This window comes from Cryptomeria japonica, chromosome 6 (assembly GCF_030272615.1).
Source record: "Cryptomeria japonica chromosome 6, Sugi_1.0, whole genome shotgun sequence".
NCBI classification, from domain to species: domain Eukaryota; kingdom Viridiplantae; phylum Streptophyta; class Pinopsida; order Cupressales; family Cupressaceae; genus Cryptomeria; species Cryptomeria japonica.
In genome coordinates, this window is record NC_081410.1 from 648,420,712 (window position 1) to 648,438,504 (window position 17,793).

The following is a 17,793-nucleotide window of genomic DNA, read 5'->3' on the forward strand; positions in this document are numbered from 1 at the left end:
TTATTTGTTGACTTGGAACATAGTTCCTCTAATACCCTTTTATCCATCTACTCACAATCTATATATGCCCATCTATTTGAGAGTGATTGCTAGAGTTTGCAATCAATTTCATACATGACAATAGAAAAATTTATTGCCAAAACAAACTAATAAATCTATTGTCCATGTCATTTACAATCTCTAATACTAGTGCTTGGAGTGATTGCTAGCGCTTGGAGTCAATCTTATTCATATCAATCAAAAGAGTTATTGCCAAAACAAACTTATAAACCTATTGTCCCTATTACTCACAATGTTTCTTGGCAGTCCATGAATTCTAAATATCTCTCTAAAGAACAAATCAACCATTTGTGGAGCCTTGTACTCTAAAGATATAGCATGAAAATGAGCATACTTAGTGAGTCTATCCAAAACCATAGAGACGCAATCCTTACCTTGCACTTTCGGAGGACCTATAATGAAATCAATAGAGATGCCCTTCCATATTTGAAATGGGTAAAGACTACAACAAACCAACTGGAAATAAATGCTCTATTTTGTTTTGTTGACAAACCAAACACCCCCTAACATACCTCAAAACATCACTCTTGAGCCCCTTCCATGAAAAACACTCTCTTACCTACTTATATGTCTTGTAGTAACTTGGATGAACAACTATCGATGTGTCATGAAATGTTCTCAAAATTTTCTCCTTCATCCTAGATTCTAGAACAAAATGCACTTGGTCCTTACAAAGAATGAGCTCATCAACCACCTTGTACATGTCAACTTGTAGCTTATCATCCAACATATCATTAGTAAATGTATTCTTGGCATATTCAACTATTATAGAAACCTTCCAATCAAAAGATATATCAATCATAGACCCAAATAAGGCTTCCTAGATAGTGCATCAACCACTACATTATTCTTTCCTTTAACATGTTCACTGTCAAAATCATAGACTTGTAACTTACCCATTTTGTTGTATATCATTCAAATCCCTTTGATTGAGAGAGATTCAAATTGTTATGATTCGTTTTCACCAAATACTTCCCACAAAACAAATATTGCCTAAACTTGGATAATGCATGTATGATGGCTAGCATCTCCTTATCACAAATAGAGAAAATTATCTCTAACCCCTTGAGCCTCCTACTTTCAAATGTTATGGGGTGTTTGTTTTGCATTAGAACTGCCCCAATCCCCTCTCCAGATGCATCACACTCTAAAACAAAAGGAAGTGAAAAATTTGGACTACCCAAAATAGGACAAGAACTCGTGACCTCCTTGAGCTTGTCAAAAGCGTTTTGTGCTACAAAACTCCAAGATAAGCCCCCTTTCCTTGTCAAATCTGTCAACAAGGATACAAGTTGTGAAAACTCTTTGGCAAACCTCCAATAATAGCTCCAAAGTCTCGCAAATCCCCTCAAGTGTGACAAAGTCCTAACATGAGGCCAATCCCTTATTGCCTTGATCTTCTCTTCATCCATGCTAACCCCTTAAAATCTTATGCCCTAGATACAATATCTTGGTCAAACCAAACTCACAATTGGATGCACTGACAGAAAATGAATGCTTCTCTAGTATACCAAGCACCTCATCTATATACCTCAAATGGTCCTCCCATGTCTTGCTTAAATCAAGATGTCATCAAAGAAAACTAGTACAAATTTCCTCAATTTAAAATAAATACTTGGTTCATGCATGACTAAGAACTCATAATGCCCTTTGGCACTAATCTTATGCCATAGATACAATATCTTTGTCAAACCAAACTCACAATTGGATGCCTTGGTGAAGGATGAATGTTGCACTAGTATACCAAGCACCTCCTCTGTATGCCTCAAATGTTCCCCCCATGTCTTGTTATAAGTCAAGATGTAATTGAAGAAAACTAGTACAAATTTCCTCAATTGTAAAATAAATACCTAGTTCTTGCTGTTGAATTTCGTGATCAGATTAACAATAATGAGCAGGAAATAATAATGCAGTCACAAGAATCAAAGCACACAAATAGAAAGGGCACACAACACAAGTTTACCCTGGGAAAACCTCCCTCTTGGAGGTGAAAAACCCAGCAACAAGATCCAAGTTTGTATTAGACAATATCAGCATACAACTTTGCTTACTGCACTTGAAGCAACATATAAATAAGAACCGCAGACTGAAGATTCCAAACTAGGGCACAAGGAATAGCTTGATAGACTTATCTGCACTATCGAGATTTGCTGTTTGCTGTCATGCAGATCATTCACAGAGCATAGGAGTGAATTTGCTGACTGTGGATATGATTCGCTGCCACTGAGACAATTCGCTGTTCCTAGGAATGAATCGCTGACACAAGAAGATAGTTCGCTGCTCTTTGAAGGCTGATTCACATAAGGCTAGCAATGAATAATATATATGTCTATTGTGTAGAATGAATCTTGTTTATATACAAGATTCATGTTTAAGTCTTCTAAGTCGGCTTTAACCAATTCTTTATTTTACATATTCTACTTTGCACTTTGGCGCCCAATTTGGGGCCTACATAACTTGCAATTTGTGCCACATTACCTTTTGGACCCAGCCCTATTGCTTGTCCACACGTTAAATTTGGGAACAGGACCCAGCCCTATAGACATCAATTGCTTAAACTACACGTTATATGTGAATAGGACCCAGCTGAGTCTCCACGTTGCATCTAGAAGAAGGGGCCACCTGAGTCTCCACGTTACATCAAGAAGAAGGGCCCAGCCCTATAAGGATTTGAATCCTTATTTATTTTCTTCATTGAGTTACAATAAACTAACACTTGCAAGATTAAAATGTTTTAGGTGCATTAGTCAACCCAAATGGCATGACTAAGAACTCATAATGACACTTTAAAATAATTTGTGTGCATCCTCATATTTTGCTCTTATTTGATGATCATGACTAGGAACTCATAATGACACTTGTAAACTATTTGTGTGCATCCTCATATTTTGCTCTTATTTGATGATATCCTAACTGTAGATCAATTTTGGAGAAGTACAATACATCGAGAAGTTGATAACTCATTGATCTTGGGAATGGGATAGCAATTCTTGATAGTCTTCTTGTTTAGGGCTCTATAATCAATGCACATCCTCATAGTACAATCCTTTTTCATGACAAACACCATAAAAGAAGCAAATAGGCTAGAGCTAGGTCGTATGCATCCCATGTCCAACAACTCCTCACTCGCCTTCTCAATCTCCTCCTTTTGCCTCCTAGGATGGCAAAAAGGTGTAGCGATGACCGGTTTACTCATCTAAACTCAATTACATATTGAAAACCCCTTATCCAATGGCAAACCTAGAGGAATATAACTAAACACCTTGTTATGCTTTTTTAAGATGGACTAGATGTCAACATGGTAAGAATTCCCATCCTTGGATGGACATATCTGTAATCGAACACTTTGCTACCCAAGCTACTTGGTCTCTACAAAAAGCCCTCTCCATCCTCTTTGCTAAAACAATCTTGGGACCCCCACTGGATAGGCCACGAAGAACCAACCCATTTCCATTAGATTTGCATCTCAACTCCAATGTCTAATAATTTTGTGTAAACTCACAAAGTGAGTGCAACCATTGCACAGCCAAAAGAATATCTATCTCATCGATGCCAATCACATAGATATCATTACACATGGTATGCCTCACTAGGGTCAACTCGAGCTATTGAATCTTTTTGTTGCATGGAATAGTACACTCATCAACCATTGCAACAATAAATCTCTCAAAATCATCAATCCTCAAATCTTATTTTATCAACCAATTCCTCATCAATAAAATTGTGGGTAACCCAACTATCAATTAATAATGTCACTCTATGTCCCTATAAGACTCCTCTAACTCAAAGAGACCGATACCTAGTTGCCTCTAAAAGTGCAACAAGTGTGTCTCCTAAATGCTCTCCTCCTTGACCCTCATGCTCAACCTCATCCACAACAATCTCAAGTTTGAACTCTTCTACCTCAAAATTCTCATCGAAAGTTGCCTCTATGTAGTGTACATATCCCTTTCCCAATCACCTGTGACTTGGTTCTTGTGGCTCTCTACAAATGAAGCATAGTTTTTTTATTTGAAGCTCATTTTTAGACTCTTCCACCTTGCTAGGCTCAAGGTAATGTATTGGGTTGCAGAAAGCCCTTGTCAAATGGTCTCTTATGTTGTCTTGAATGTGCACTTTTGGGGTGGAACTTACTCTTGGTAGTGGAATTCTCCAAATTCAAAGCCCTTTGGTTCGCATCTTGCAAAGATGTTGTCTCAAAAGCTCTCACCAAACCCCAAAGTGGCTCCAATAATCCCTCAATAAACAAAAACATGTCTCCTCTCCACAACAAATGATCGCATGATTAAAACCCACTGAATTTCTGCCACATCATCTACTACTAAACCATGTTGCCTCAAACATGTCAACTCTCTAAAATGCATCTTCATGTCCCTCCTATCAAACCTCTCTAAGAGTTTCTGTGTAAAATCAGTATATGTCACAATGTGTTGATGCCCTTGCGTGATCAATCCACTATGCCAATACTCATGAGCTATACTCTCCAAATGAAGAAGGGCAAACTTAATAGCTTCATTTTTGTCATAGGGCTGAGTGATAGATATGTATACAAGCCCATCCAGTGACCTTTCCGAAGCCATCAAAAGTTGGGAGTGTCAACTTAATCACCCTCTATTGTAAATCTCTATTGAATTGCTGCATAGATTGGTTTCTTTCTCCCCTTGGTCCACTCCTTGACCCAGCATTATTGAATGATTTCTGACATCCAAATCAAGTCTCATGTACTGATCTATATAGCTATTAAAGTCATTTGCAGCTTGGTTTAGCTCCTCCTCTTCTTGTGGTAACTCAACTCTAGGCAAAAATGTGGGCTGGAAAGATCTTGGTGCTGATTCAATTGGAATCCTGCTGTTATTTGTGTGATTTCAAGCCCAATCCTAGTCTGAATTACCCCTCCTTATTGTTTTGTGCAGATCTAGTGTGGTTCTTAGTGTTAATCATGTTCTGCATCGTTTGGATAAGCATTTGTGTCTTTTGCCCGTCTTTGTGCCATTTGCTCATGTCTATGCATGAATGCCTTCGATTCATCCTCATGATCTACCATCTTTTTCTTACCTCTATCTCCAACTCCACTGCTAACCTCGTGTGCGGCTGACTCTGATCTTATTTTCTCTCTCTCCAAGGTCCTCTGATCTTTTTGAATCAACTGCATAAAAATAATTAACGCTGCAAGCTAGCAAGATTGCCTACTATGATACCAATGAAATGTCCCTAGGGCTTGTTCTTAGGAATTCAAATTAAATAAAATCATACCAAACCGTCATTGTCCTACATATCACTATTAAAACCCTAGCATATAATGACAGAAATTGCAGATCTGGACAGAACTATTTAGTTTATGGTAAAATCACTCATCAAACGCACCCTACAATACAACTTTATTACATGAAGAATTACCAACAACCAATAAACTAATTGTTAGCCCCCTTACAAAATATTTTTTGTTACAACACAATCCTATTGGCAGCAATTACAATGCATTGAAAATGGCGGAATATCTTGTGTAGGAGAAAATGGGATCTCCAGATCAGAACTATGACAAATTATTGTGCACCTGGATGGCGCCTAGAGTATGATTCAGCTCAGCCCAAACTTGCACACAAAAGTTATGATCGGCATCCCTATCTGATGCGTATATTTGGTCATAAATCGCCCAGTTGCTAGTGAAGATGAGAGGACCAGGCTGGTAGCACTAAAGTGTTAAATCACTTCAACTTCAAAATGATGCCCTACCCTCGTCCGGTTAGGGTATTACCCAATTGATGCCAAGATCAGCTTCGAGGCATGTAACCTTCAAATATCTAACACTTAATCTTAGATGCTTAGTGTCTATCTATGCACCTAGTGACGATTCAGGTTTGGATGCCTAGATTTAAACAGAATATGTGGGTGATAAGATCGGGTTATCTGCAATCCGACAGAACTGCAGGTTGATCCTAATTCCCACTGTCTAGTCCACTAATATTGGATTGCCCACTTGAATGTAGACCTATAAATTGTCAAGAATCTTCAATCAGCACATTGCAACCCTAGACCTGGATTGCAAATGAGGTGAGTGTTTGTGTCCTACCTCAAATCTGCCAATGGAGGGGTTTCCTCCTCAATAGCAGGCCATTAGAAAAAAAAATTACACAATAAGATACTAATCATGGATGCCAAAAATTGAAATAAAAACTTGATACCTTCCATACAAAATGGGCTCATGGGACCTATCCTTGGTGCTTGGATTGTAATTTTAAATTATAAATATTTAAATATTTATTAATATAATATATTAATATAAATTTATAATTAGGTGGTGTTTAAAACTATCTTTCTGTTTTATAAGTGCGTTGGAGGCTGACTTAAGGAGGAAGGGACATGACATCTTACTAATATAAACTAATGCCATTAATGTTGCACTGCGCTATATGTTTTACAATACTTAGTGTTAGTGGTATATGATTTCCTTGCTCCATTTTTAAATGACTAAGAACTTTGTTTATATAATATGCCTGTGTAATCTTTTAAGGGCTTGATGCAGCAGGAACATGAACTCAAAGGCCATCGTTTCCCTTGAATGTCTGCCCTTTACATATTTTTTAATTTTGATTTCACTTATCCATTTGTTTATACAATTCAACCCATGATGGTTATTGTTGCTCATTCTATGAAACTTAGTGCCCATTATAGCACTCCCAACACCAAAACTCATATCAATAAAAACAGAGCTATAAAGAATTCCTTTGGCAATTGGGATGCCACTCAGAAGACAGTTATGTTTGTTGCCACTGATCATGACCCTTTTCATGTTTGGTATTAAAAAAATCATGCTACTACTCTGTCTATCACATTCTTGTCCATTACTAATTTGCGAATCTGAACACTAATATGACTATTTTTTAAAAGTATGCAGTCTTCACCAATACTCATGGAACCATGCCTGAATGTAACCAGCAGAGGAAGGGTCTCATCTCAGATCTTCATTATACTCCACTGATTTGTTTCTGGCCCCTCCTTGACTACATCCAAGTTACCGGTCATCAAAGACATTAATATCTATCATACTATCACAGTCACTGGCAGGATGGATAGTCTTTAGGAACGAGAGATTAAAAATGACTTATACAAGAACCCTGACAATATTGGTAAATGAAATGATTTCTCCAAGAACCCTAACAATATTGGTAAATGACCATGCACAGTGTGAAGCTATGGCCCACAACATTTTTATGATCATGTCTACTGCACCATTCACCACATCAATCTGATCCCTCTTGTAGCCCCAATGCCAAAAAGCAACAACACTTCAAAATCCTGTGCATTCCAAACCTTGCTCACAAATTTTAGACATCTGAGTAATGTTAAATGAGATCAGTTTAGCATACTAGTAATTTCCCCTTAGCATTCAAATTTCAAAGTGAATAGTTGACCTTACATTTTGACTTCATCTTCTTTCTATTTATGAGGCCAGACCATCTCAATCAAACATATCCTTCGCAGCACCTAATGTTTTAATCATTTATAATAATGTATCCAATAAAATTCTTTAGCCACCAGTTGTCTTCAATGTTCCACAATGATCAAGAAATGCAAAAACAGAGGTTAGAGGGGCTGTTCCAGGGGCAGGCAGAGAGATCCTCCCAATTTCAGGTGATGCTGCCATAGGGGATGTGGCCCTAACTATATTTTGAAGATAACATTTAGTATGGTAAAGATGGTTTAAGAATCAGTATGATAAATTACAGTTTTACAAAAGTAATCAAGCAATCAAAACGCAAAATTTTGTAGCAATTCACAAAAAATGTTTACAAGTTCCCAGAAAACACAGAAAACATTCTTCTCTAGCTAAAAAATGACAGAAAATGGCATTCCGATTGGTGACTGCTGCAGTTTTCCTCTTTAATTTTGCACACGAAAGGACAATAATTTTACAACTAAGATATTTCACTTCCTAGGCTGCTTCACACGGGCATGACCTCCTTGCCCAAGCACATGACAAATCTGTGAGATGTGAACAAGATGTTTTGAGTAGAAGCTGCCTTCACCATACAGACCAAATTGTCATTTCTACTATAAAAAAAAATTTAAGGAAACGATAGCCACCAATTTTCCTTGAGCTAGAAACATGCTGCACGTGGTGAGGATCAACTTCATCCTACCAGATTCTTCCCCATTTATGCCAAAATTGGTCTCCGTTCTTCCCTTGCCTCTCTTTTTATGAAACTAGTTCTGCAATCTAATTGAAAAGTTCTTCCTCTTTATGATGATGGGTTACAAAGTGTGATCTAGACGTTGATTCAAAAAGAAGCTCACGCGGTTTTTCCTAGAAGAATTTCAATACATTAAAGGGTGCCTCAATGAAGCATCCCCCTATATTACAACAAAACTCATCTCCATTTCACACATTTCGATAAGCATGCCTAACTGCTAAGGTCCCTAGCTTAGCAATTACAAAATTCTCTCGTTTGTAACAATTAAGAAATGTCTACTTAAGGACATTTAAGAATGCTCAAATACTGGCATATACAATCTTGTTAAAAATATGCGCTTGATTGGTTGCTCAATTACCCTTTATACATAAAGGTGCTTTACTTATAATTTAGTCCAACTCACAATCAAAGCTGAAGTTACATTTTTATCATAAGACATTCTTTCTCATAAGCCACTATTACCGAACAGGACTAAGATGATTATGAATTAAAAGTTTCATGATGTTGAGACTTGGACTCAGACTTGGTGGAAAAACTCAGCCAAAACTTGCAATTAAAAAATATATAATATAGGGAAAAAAATGCTTTTAATCCTTTTTTCTTTATTTTCCAAGTTGATTTTCTATATTTTTCAGGGACTTCTGAAAGCCAAGACTCACAAGTCTTTGCTGTCAGACTCAGCTGAATCAGTGAGTCCTGACTGCAGATTTGCTGTACCTCACTTCGACTTGGATCCACAATTCCTCACCAAGTCTCAACAATTTAAAACAACATCACGGAAGTATTCTTAAAAGACCAGTGTATGTGACAAAACCGATTTTATAATTTGCCCTGTCCGTTTGTATTATTTTCTAAGACTGTGGAATGTAGCTACTCACAGGCATTGTAAGAGTTGTCTTATGACCTACTGACCTAAATAGCACCCTGAAATCAATGAAGATAGATGAACATAGAGAAACAAAGGAAACCAATGACAAAGCAGTTAACATATAGTATACCTGATAGTTAAAGCCTTGAAAGTTAAAGATTTTAAATACAACCCCTTAAGAGGACACCATTTAGAACAGTCCAAAGTAAAACTATCAACATCTGCTGGAGTCATCTTGTATCTTCTAGCTATTGATGCTTTATCAATTTGGAGCTTTAAACTCTCAAACTACCATGGACCCCACCAAATAAATCTGCTCACTTTTTTATTTGCTTCCAGATAAAACAACCATCATATTTTACGGTTTTAAAGATACCTATGTTCTTAGTTTTTTATTTAAGACAGTAGTGATATTGAAATTGTCTGCAGTTAAAACAGAATCAAGGCAAATTTTAATTTTTTACATTAAATGACACATATCCTTGCATGTTTTCAGTCATGATACTCCTGTTTTACTTGGATCTTCTATATAACCAGACCACATCATCATAGACTATGCTTGCCTATTTCTATTAAGTTCCTGCACATTTCTCATGTTCATAGCCAATATTTGAATAATTTAATCTTCACAACTTGAAGCTTTGAGCTTTATGATACAGCAACATGCTTCAATAGACCTTCCACAAGAATTTCTAAACGATGAATTCGTTTATTATTGACATCAATTCTTGAGTGGCTGCTACTAACCATACAGAAGTAAACAATTTATGTTATAGAATGGTGTACCACTTACTCTTAAATTTAGCACATTAGTGTAAACAAGTCCCATCTCATCCTACAACAAACAATGAATGGGAACTTCATTTTAAAAATGAATAATGTTTCTGCAGCAGAAAGTTGAACTCGCTGTCCTCTTTAGTGCAATCTCTAACATTTCCATAATTTTCAACAGTTGGTGCAAACAAGCCTTGCTTTTCCCAAAAGTTCTCTCTCTGAAACACAGTTTTAAGAGGAGCTCATGTTTCACTGAAGATATTGAACCAATGAAAGAGCTTTAGGCACAAGTAATGAAATTCACTGTCACTACAAGCACCAATATTTTGGTGAAGAAAACTTTATCTATATTGCACAACTGAATTTCAGAGTCATCATTGGGCCACTTGTCCTTATTTAAGCAACAGAGCCTTATTCATGGAGTGAAGATTGATGAGAGCATGGAACATCTATCCCACCTCTAATTTGCTGATAATACTCTTCATTTGAGCATGGGCAAGGTGAATGAGGCAGACAATTTAAAATTCGATTTAAACAATTGCTTTTTTGGCCCTTGGTCAGAAAGTGAGCAAGGATAAATCACAAGTTACTTTTTGACATGGATGCTAGAATCCAGTGGTAGTTCAAGACCATCCTCCAGCTCAATAAGGCAACTCTGTCAATCAAATAACTGGGAAAGCTATCTCTCCCACAGTGCTTAAACAAACAGCTTGGATTTAACTCTTGCATAAAATAAAGGGTGAAATTTGACGATGGACTTATCATTGGCTTACACTGGCTGGTCGAACTACTCTTCTTAAAGCTGTTCTCCAAGCCATGCCCATTTATTCTATATCCTATCCTTACTGTTCCTAAAGCTGTGCTCAACAAGATGGATCCCTTGATTGGAAAAATCTTATGGAATGATTTAACTAAAAACTGAAGCAGGCATGTAGTCAACTAGCAGCAAGTATGTCTCCCCAAAAAAGGATTGTGGGTTAGGGAAATGGAATTCCCAGTTTGACTGCAAAGCTCTGGCTGACAAGCTCTTTTGGAGATGATGCAATAAGCTCAAGCTACTCTGAAGGAGTGTAAATATTTCTAAAAACATGAGGTCTGAGGAGAATTAAGTCTTCCACGTCCAACTTGAAGGAGACAACCTTCATATCTGACGGACAATATCCCCATTTGGGGTTTGCCTCAAATTTGTCCTGAGACAACAATTATAACATAAGTGAAGAGTATAATACATTTATAAATGTAATTTTATCAAATGTGGAGACATTTCATTATAATGTTTAATTTAAAATTCTAAGAATAGCTCAAAGGGCAAAACTTATCTTGATAGCTTTCTCTGATTTGTAAATAGATTTTGTTGATCATAAATCACCCATCAAACTGATTACTATCTCTCTGCAAAACTGCTATAAAACTTCTTACAAATCTTCATATATTCTTTTTATCAATCTACTCATGTTCCCTTCATATATCTGCATGTATTTTCTTTAAATCTGCATATGTATTCTAATGTCTTTTCTGGTATATCTTTGTGTTTCACACACACACTTGCACTCTTTGCACACGCCAACAAATGAATTGAAACTACCTTTTATATCTTCCATGTATCTTTCCATAGAAAGGTTGTGATATTTCAAATTTCAATAATCAATAGTTGTCTCTTTTCCTTATGAAATGAGATTATATTTATTAATTTCTTATTTAACAAAATACAACTGCTGCCTTATAATTGCACCTCTAAAGAACAAATGCATCTCATAGACAAAATACATTTAACTATTATTCCTTAGCCATGGATCGCACCCTTCCTTTTGTTGGCTTGTATTAACAGAACTTTAATGAGTTGTAGATAAAACAGATCACTGCATTCCTCTTTTCTTTACCGCTGCCATAAACTTGTTAGCTTGTTTAATAATTATTATTTCTGATGAAATCGCTCCCTTCTTATCTAACACTCGCTGTCTTCTTATTTAACAGTCACTGCTTGTTTCATAGACAATGATCGCTGCATTTTTCCCTTTAGTGAGGTCCTCGTTTTGCTGCATATTTAATCATTGTATTACATGTATTGGAGGTCACATTAGTTCCCATCCTTTCTTCTTTCCTTTGATGTAACATGCTGATCCCGAAAGAAGTCAGTTCTTACAATCTAATGTAGATTCTAATACACAATAACGCTGATAGACATATATGCCGAAAGTAACATGAGTGTTGTACTTCACCTATTTGAAATCAATATAAGGTATAACTTCTGATTTCTCACAAGTAAGATCGCTGTGCCTGGAAGATGTCTTTATAATAATGCGATGGATGAAGGGGAGGCTATGCCTTGATTAACACTGTATCTGATTTTAATCCTCATACTCCTGTGACGATGTGGACACCATTTCTAATTGTTTGTTCCTTTTTAACATGCATCAATGGTCTTGTTGAATGGTGGAATCATCTACACTTGACAGCCTAAACAATCTGCTATGAATCAATAAAACAGTAATCCAATACCATGCCCTTGGAAAATCTCACAATGACAAGTAATATCTTCCAATTGGACTTGATGTGAGAAGTTGTATCTCTCACCATCGCACCCTTTTGCACTTGAAACCCCCACACGTGCCTCTTCATTATGATTAGACTAGTTATTATTTTGCTTACGTAATTCTTGAACAGCAATTTGTTGAAGGCTTGTATCTTGTTTCTTGAACGGATTTCTTCCTCGGAGCAGCAATGAGAGGGTGATGATCTTATGTCTCATTCTGATCCTTTTGATCCTTCCTTGCCACTTGAGTAATTTATACTTGGTCTTCCATGCCATGGACCATGTAGCATTTGTTGGCTGATCAGGTCTTAGGGAATGGACAGGGTCATCTCTTCTCCTCCCTCTAACGGCTGTCTCCTTAATGTTAGCTATTTCTTCATTTATGAATCGAGCTTGCTTCTGTATTAATTCGTCATATATGAAGTATATGAATCATTGATCAACAATGGCATTCTTCCTTACATGCATCAAATGAATTAGCTTTGAATATCATCATCTATAAATATAATACAAGGAGCTTTCTCAAGTTAGCAACAAAGTCTTATCTTGTATTTCGAATTTGAATGGGGACATCACAATTAGGGCCTAGGTAATGAACTAGCTAGGTAAAACACCCCTTTCACACCAACACCCACTTTAAGTGCAACTTAGGGAGAATGTACACAAATGCAAACAATGCAAAATGCAATATGGGTCCGAGCTACTAGGCCATCTTAGGTATTCATGTACAAATGCAATGCAACCTCTCGCAAATAGAAAAAAGGACAAAACCCAGTGGGACAAAACTCCTCCCCAAAAGAGAGATAATACAAAATGCTCTCACTAAAGAATGGGAAGGAAAAAACCTCATGTGAGAAAAAGTCCCCCCCATAAGAGAGAAGTAGAAGAAAGACCATGCAGCCCCCCTCAATGTAGAGTCCCTTGAAACGATGGTAGATGCTTGACACTAAATGCTAAAGATGATCCAATATTGTTGAACAATGTTCTTCCCCTTAAGAAAAAACAAAACCAAGATGGTACGCGAGATCTCTTTCCATTCCTAAAAGGACGATGAAGGAAGAAAGATGAAGTGTGATGCCTCTGCACTCTACTCAAGTGTCTACATGTTGATGTTGAAAGCTATAACAATCCAATCAAGTGTTCTAGGCCAGACTAATGAAGATGATGATCCAGATTCTCCTAGAAACTGATGTACAATATCATCCAAAGACAAAAATACTCCTCTAAAGATAAAGCGACCTCCTCCACATGCTGTTCAAAAGTATCCACACTCATGTCAAACTGTGAGGAATGATCATGTAGAGAATGAACAAGAGGGTCAAAGTGTTCCCTCACATCAACTAAAGAAGGATCATCTCCATCAAAGAGAACATGAATGTGATCGATGGTGTCTCCCAAATCTGAAATGTAGGACTCCACAAACAAACCTATAATGTCTGCCAAATGATCACCACATGTAGTCAACTCTGGAAGACAATGCGAATCCTGCTGCATTGAATCACAATGTCTACATCAGCCAAAAGAACAATAGGAGCAAAACATGAGAAGGTGTAGACTCAAGAATGGTGATCAAACTCCCCAACTGCAACTATATCTCAACTATGTGTGATCTAAGAGATAGAAAGGATATTGGTTGACAATAAAGGCACACAAAGAACATCATTGAATGCTTTGTCATCCATGTCAGTAGATCCCTTCCCACAAACACGCATATGTGTTGTTAGCCACCAGCATGTGTGGTGATGAACAAGACTCAAATGAAGAGAACATGCTCTATGATGAAGCCATATGATGTGAGGCTCGTGAATCAAGTATCCACCTCTCTAACTCAGAATCAGCAACTACAACAAGAGCTTGCCTCTTATGCCTCTCTAACTTTGATGAAGAAGAAGAAGATGTGCCCCCTAACATTGTTGAAGGCAAGCTGATTTGATTCTTCTTATGAAGATGCTTCAATTCATCAATTTATTTTGAAAAACATTGCAGTGTTCATCATGCCTAAGTTCTTGCAATATCCAAATTTAGGCTTCTCCTTCTTAGATGATTCCCTTGAGAGAGAGAGAGGATTCAAATTCTTTGTTTAGCTTGCTCTTTTGCTTCTTATCAAGATTCCCTATTTATTTCAATACCTTAGGCTCACTTGCCACCAATGTTTGTGGTTTAGAAGACTTGATTAGACCCATGTGAATTAACTTAGCTTCCTCTTAAATTAGGAGATTTGCAAAGGCATCAAACTTAGGATCAACATATGATGCTCCCATAGAAAACTGATGGGTATGAAATCAATCTGATCACACAATCCCAAAGTATAGGACAAATCATGCATTTTCAAAAAAAAAAAAAGTCTAAAATGTTACCATAGGAGCAAGAATGAAGCCCCAAAAGTTCCCAACACGAGAATCGTTCAACATTTGTGAGATTATGCAATTTATGAAAAAGGACACCAAAATCAAAAACCAGTTACACCATTGCAAAGAATAAGAAACTCTACTCAAAAAAAATTTAAAAAAAAATTGCACTGAAAAAGGAAGCTGAATGACTAAGTTATGGCTGTTCAAAGTTGAACTGCCAATTTGAAATTGCCAAAAGTGAACAGGGCAAAAAAATTTATGTGCCTGCTGATGTCAACAAAGAATATGTCTTGTCCTAGTCGAAATATACTCATGTTGGCACCAGAAACGAAATATATTACCCTCGTTACAAAATATTATTTGCCTGCATAGTGAATGGAATATGCCTTGTAAAAGCGACAAAATATTCGCCTTGGGGCGCAGCAAGTCTGCTAGCAGATTTGATGGCACTGATTGTAATACAGCAATGAATTAAAGGCCACCACGTGACCTATGTGCCAGCACCCATGCCTGTGGCTTGCATGGGGTCTACAAACCCCTTTCTTTCTTTTTTACAGTTCAAATTTATGAAAAGATTTTTTTTTAAAATACAAATTTATCATTAAAATAATTTACCGGCTCAATTTTTTTGCGCAAATGATGCATTAATGACAGTTGTACAACCATACAATGAAGGGAGTCGAACGTTTTCCTTAGCTACGAATCAAGTGCTTGAGTTTAGACGATTTGATAGTTGACCTATATATTTGGGCCTTTTGAACGTGATGACAAGATCTGTCTTGGCCCAAAATGCTCCGAAATGGAATCTACCTACTGAATCTAGCAACCACCTCCAAACTTCAAACCCTCATAGATCTGGCCTCAGATGTCCAATTTGGACAAAACAAAAGGGAAAACTGACTTTCTCAAACCCTCTTAACTCAATGGTGAGCTCAGGTCTACACCAAAAAGCTCCAATTTTGACCTAAAATACAAAGCCACAAAGAGGAAACCCCCCAAATCTGGTATTTCTATCAAGTTTTTCTGATTCTTTAGATCATCACTTAATGCAAGAGAAGAGCATCCTCAACTATTCAAGATCTACCTAGATCTCTCAATTAAGACTAACAAGAAGCAATCTCACAAGCTCTGATACCATGTAAGAGTTGGTATAGAATGCTCTAGAGTCTATACCATACAAGATTTGGCTGAAGATTGTAACCACCCAAGATCTAAGAACTTCATGAAAGCACAAGGGAGATCAGCTATAAGGTAAATGCTAATCTATCATAGGATACAAGTAATAGATTACAATAATTTAATGAGATTACAAAAGAGACCCCTTGGTTATATAGGCCAAGGTGACCATAGGATTGCATAAGATTATGGCATGTCTTAATCTTACGATTCGAGACATATAGTGATAACTATCCTGTGTACCCTAAATAAACTTAAGTAACATGTGTGATTAGGACCTAGGTGGTGAGCTAGATAAGTAAAACACCCATTTCATACCAACAGTGTTCCCTCACTAGCTTTCATCCCATGCAAATCACATTTCTTCGTGATGCCACCCCCTTCCTCCTTTAATTATGACATTATTGTAAAGAGGTGAACTGAAGCATGAGATATTGTATTGTCCCAGTGGCAGCCTCCCTGTGTCTTTATTATTTTCACCGCACTTCATCCCTTAGGGTTACATTGCTGTCCTACTTGGTTGTGCCTTTCTCTGCTCCTGTTATGGCACTACTGTTTAACTTGGAGATTTCTGTGCATTTCACTTTGGCCTGCAAGTGAAATAGAGAGCTCTTCATGGAAGTTGGAGCAGTAGAGATTTTGCTGAGGCAAGTTTGTTCCTACTGGGCATTTTTCCCTCCCTAATGCTCTTAACTCTTTCCAGGTTGGTTTGGCCTTTCAATCCTTTCCCAATTTCAAACCTGTCTTCTACCATGGGCCATAAACAAACCTTATTTCTAAACAGCATAAAAGGTCAAGGATTGATAGCATCGAACAGTTAAGGACTGGCATAACACCCATCTTGATTCTCCCTCTGCTCTGGTCATAAGTTTCTGAAGAACATGTAAGGCTTAGTTTTCTGTGAGAGTTCCAAAAATACCATTGCAGTCAAACTCCTCTTGTTGCTATTGAGATCCACTCCCATAATTCTGTCTTCGACAATGCTGTTGCCATGACCAATTTTAACAAAGCCTGGATTACAGTTACTTTAAGAGAAAATTTATTGTGATTGACAATATTAGAGATTAACTGAAACCAATTGCTAAGGACCACTCTACTTTGAAAGAACATATTACCGTTGCTATATTTAAAGAGCCTGGAGTCACAGCTGGCCCTTCTAGTGTGGCCAATGAAGCAAATTGTAAATGTGTTATGGATACAGCTAAGAAGGTTAGATTATCGTAAAAAAGATCTCTATACTCTGATGGGGGTCATTTTGAGTATGCCAGATCAGATCAACCCCTTGACAACTAAATTTTCCAGAAATTCTAAAGCCACTGTGCACGAGGAGCAGGTTGTTTGTCTGGACGATCTAACAGAGAATACTGCCACCCCTATAGGGCAGATCTTTCACCCTGTGTGTAAGATTGCATACATAGTCCTATGTGGTGGAGACTCTACTAAATTTTCCAGAAATTCTAAAGCCACTATGCAGAAGGAGCAGGTTATTTGTCTGGACAATCTAACAGAGAATACTGCCACCCTTATAGGGCAGATCTTTCGCCCTGCGTGTAAGATTTGCATACATAGTCCTATGTGGTGGGGACTCTGCTAAATTTTCCAGAAATTCATAAGCCACTGTGCAGGAGGAGCAGGTTGTTTGTCTGGACAATCTGACAGAGAATACTGCCACCCCTATAGGGCAGATCTTTCGCCCTGTGTGTACGATTTGCACACATAGTTATGTGGTGGAGTCTCTCCATGATCTTTCACCCCTCCTGGTAACTAATCCATTTCCAGAAGAACAGATTCATTATGCAGATCCATGATGGATGCAGATACTGGCAATAAATCAATGCT

At 37.4% G+C, this 17,793-nt stretch overlaps 1 protein-coding gene across 1 annotated transcript in view; it reads right to left on the bottom strand.

Moving 5' to 3' along the window:
* Nucleotides 1–17,793, bottom strand: part of LOC131051834 (protein EMBRYO SAC DEVELOPMENT ARREST 30) — a 79,608-nt gene that overhangs the window by 59,469 nt on the left and 2,346 nt on the right. The window lies entirely within an intron of this gene.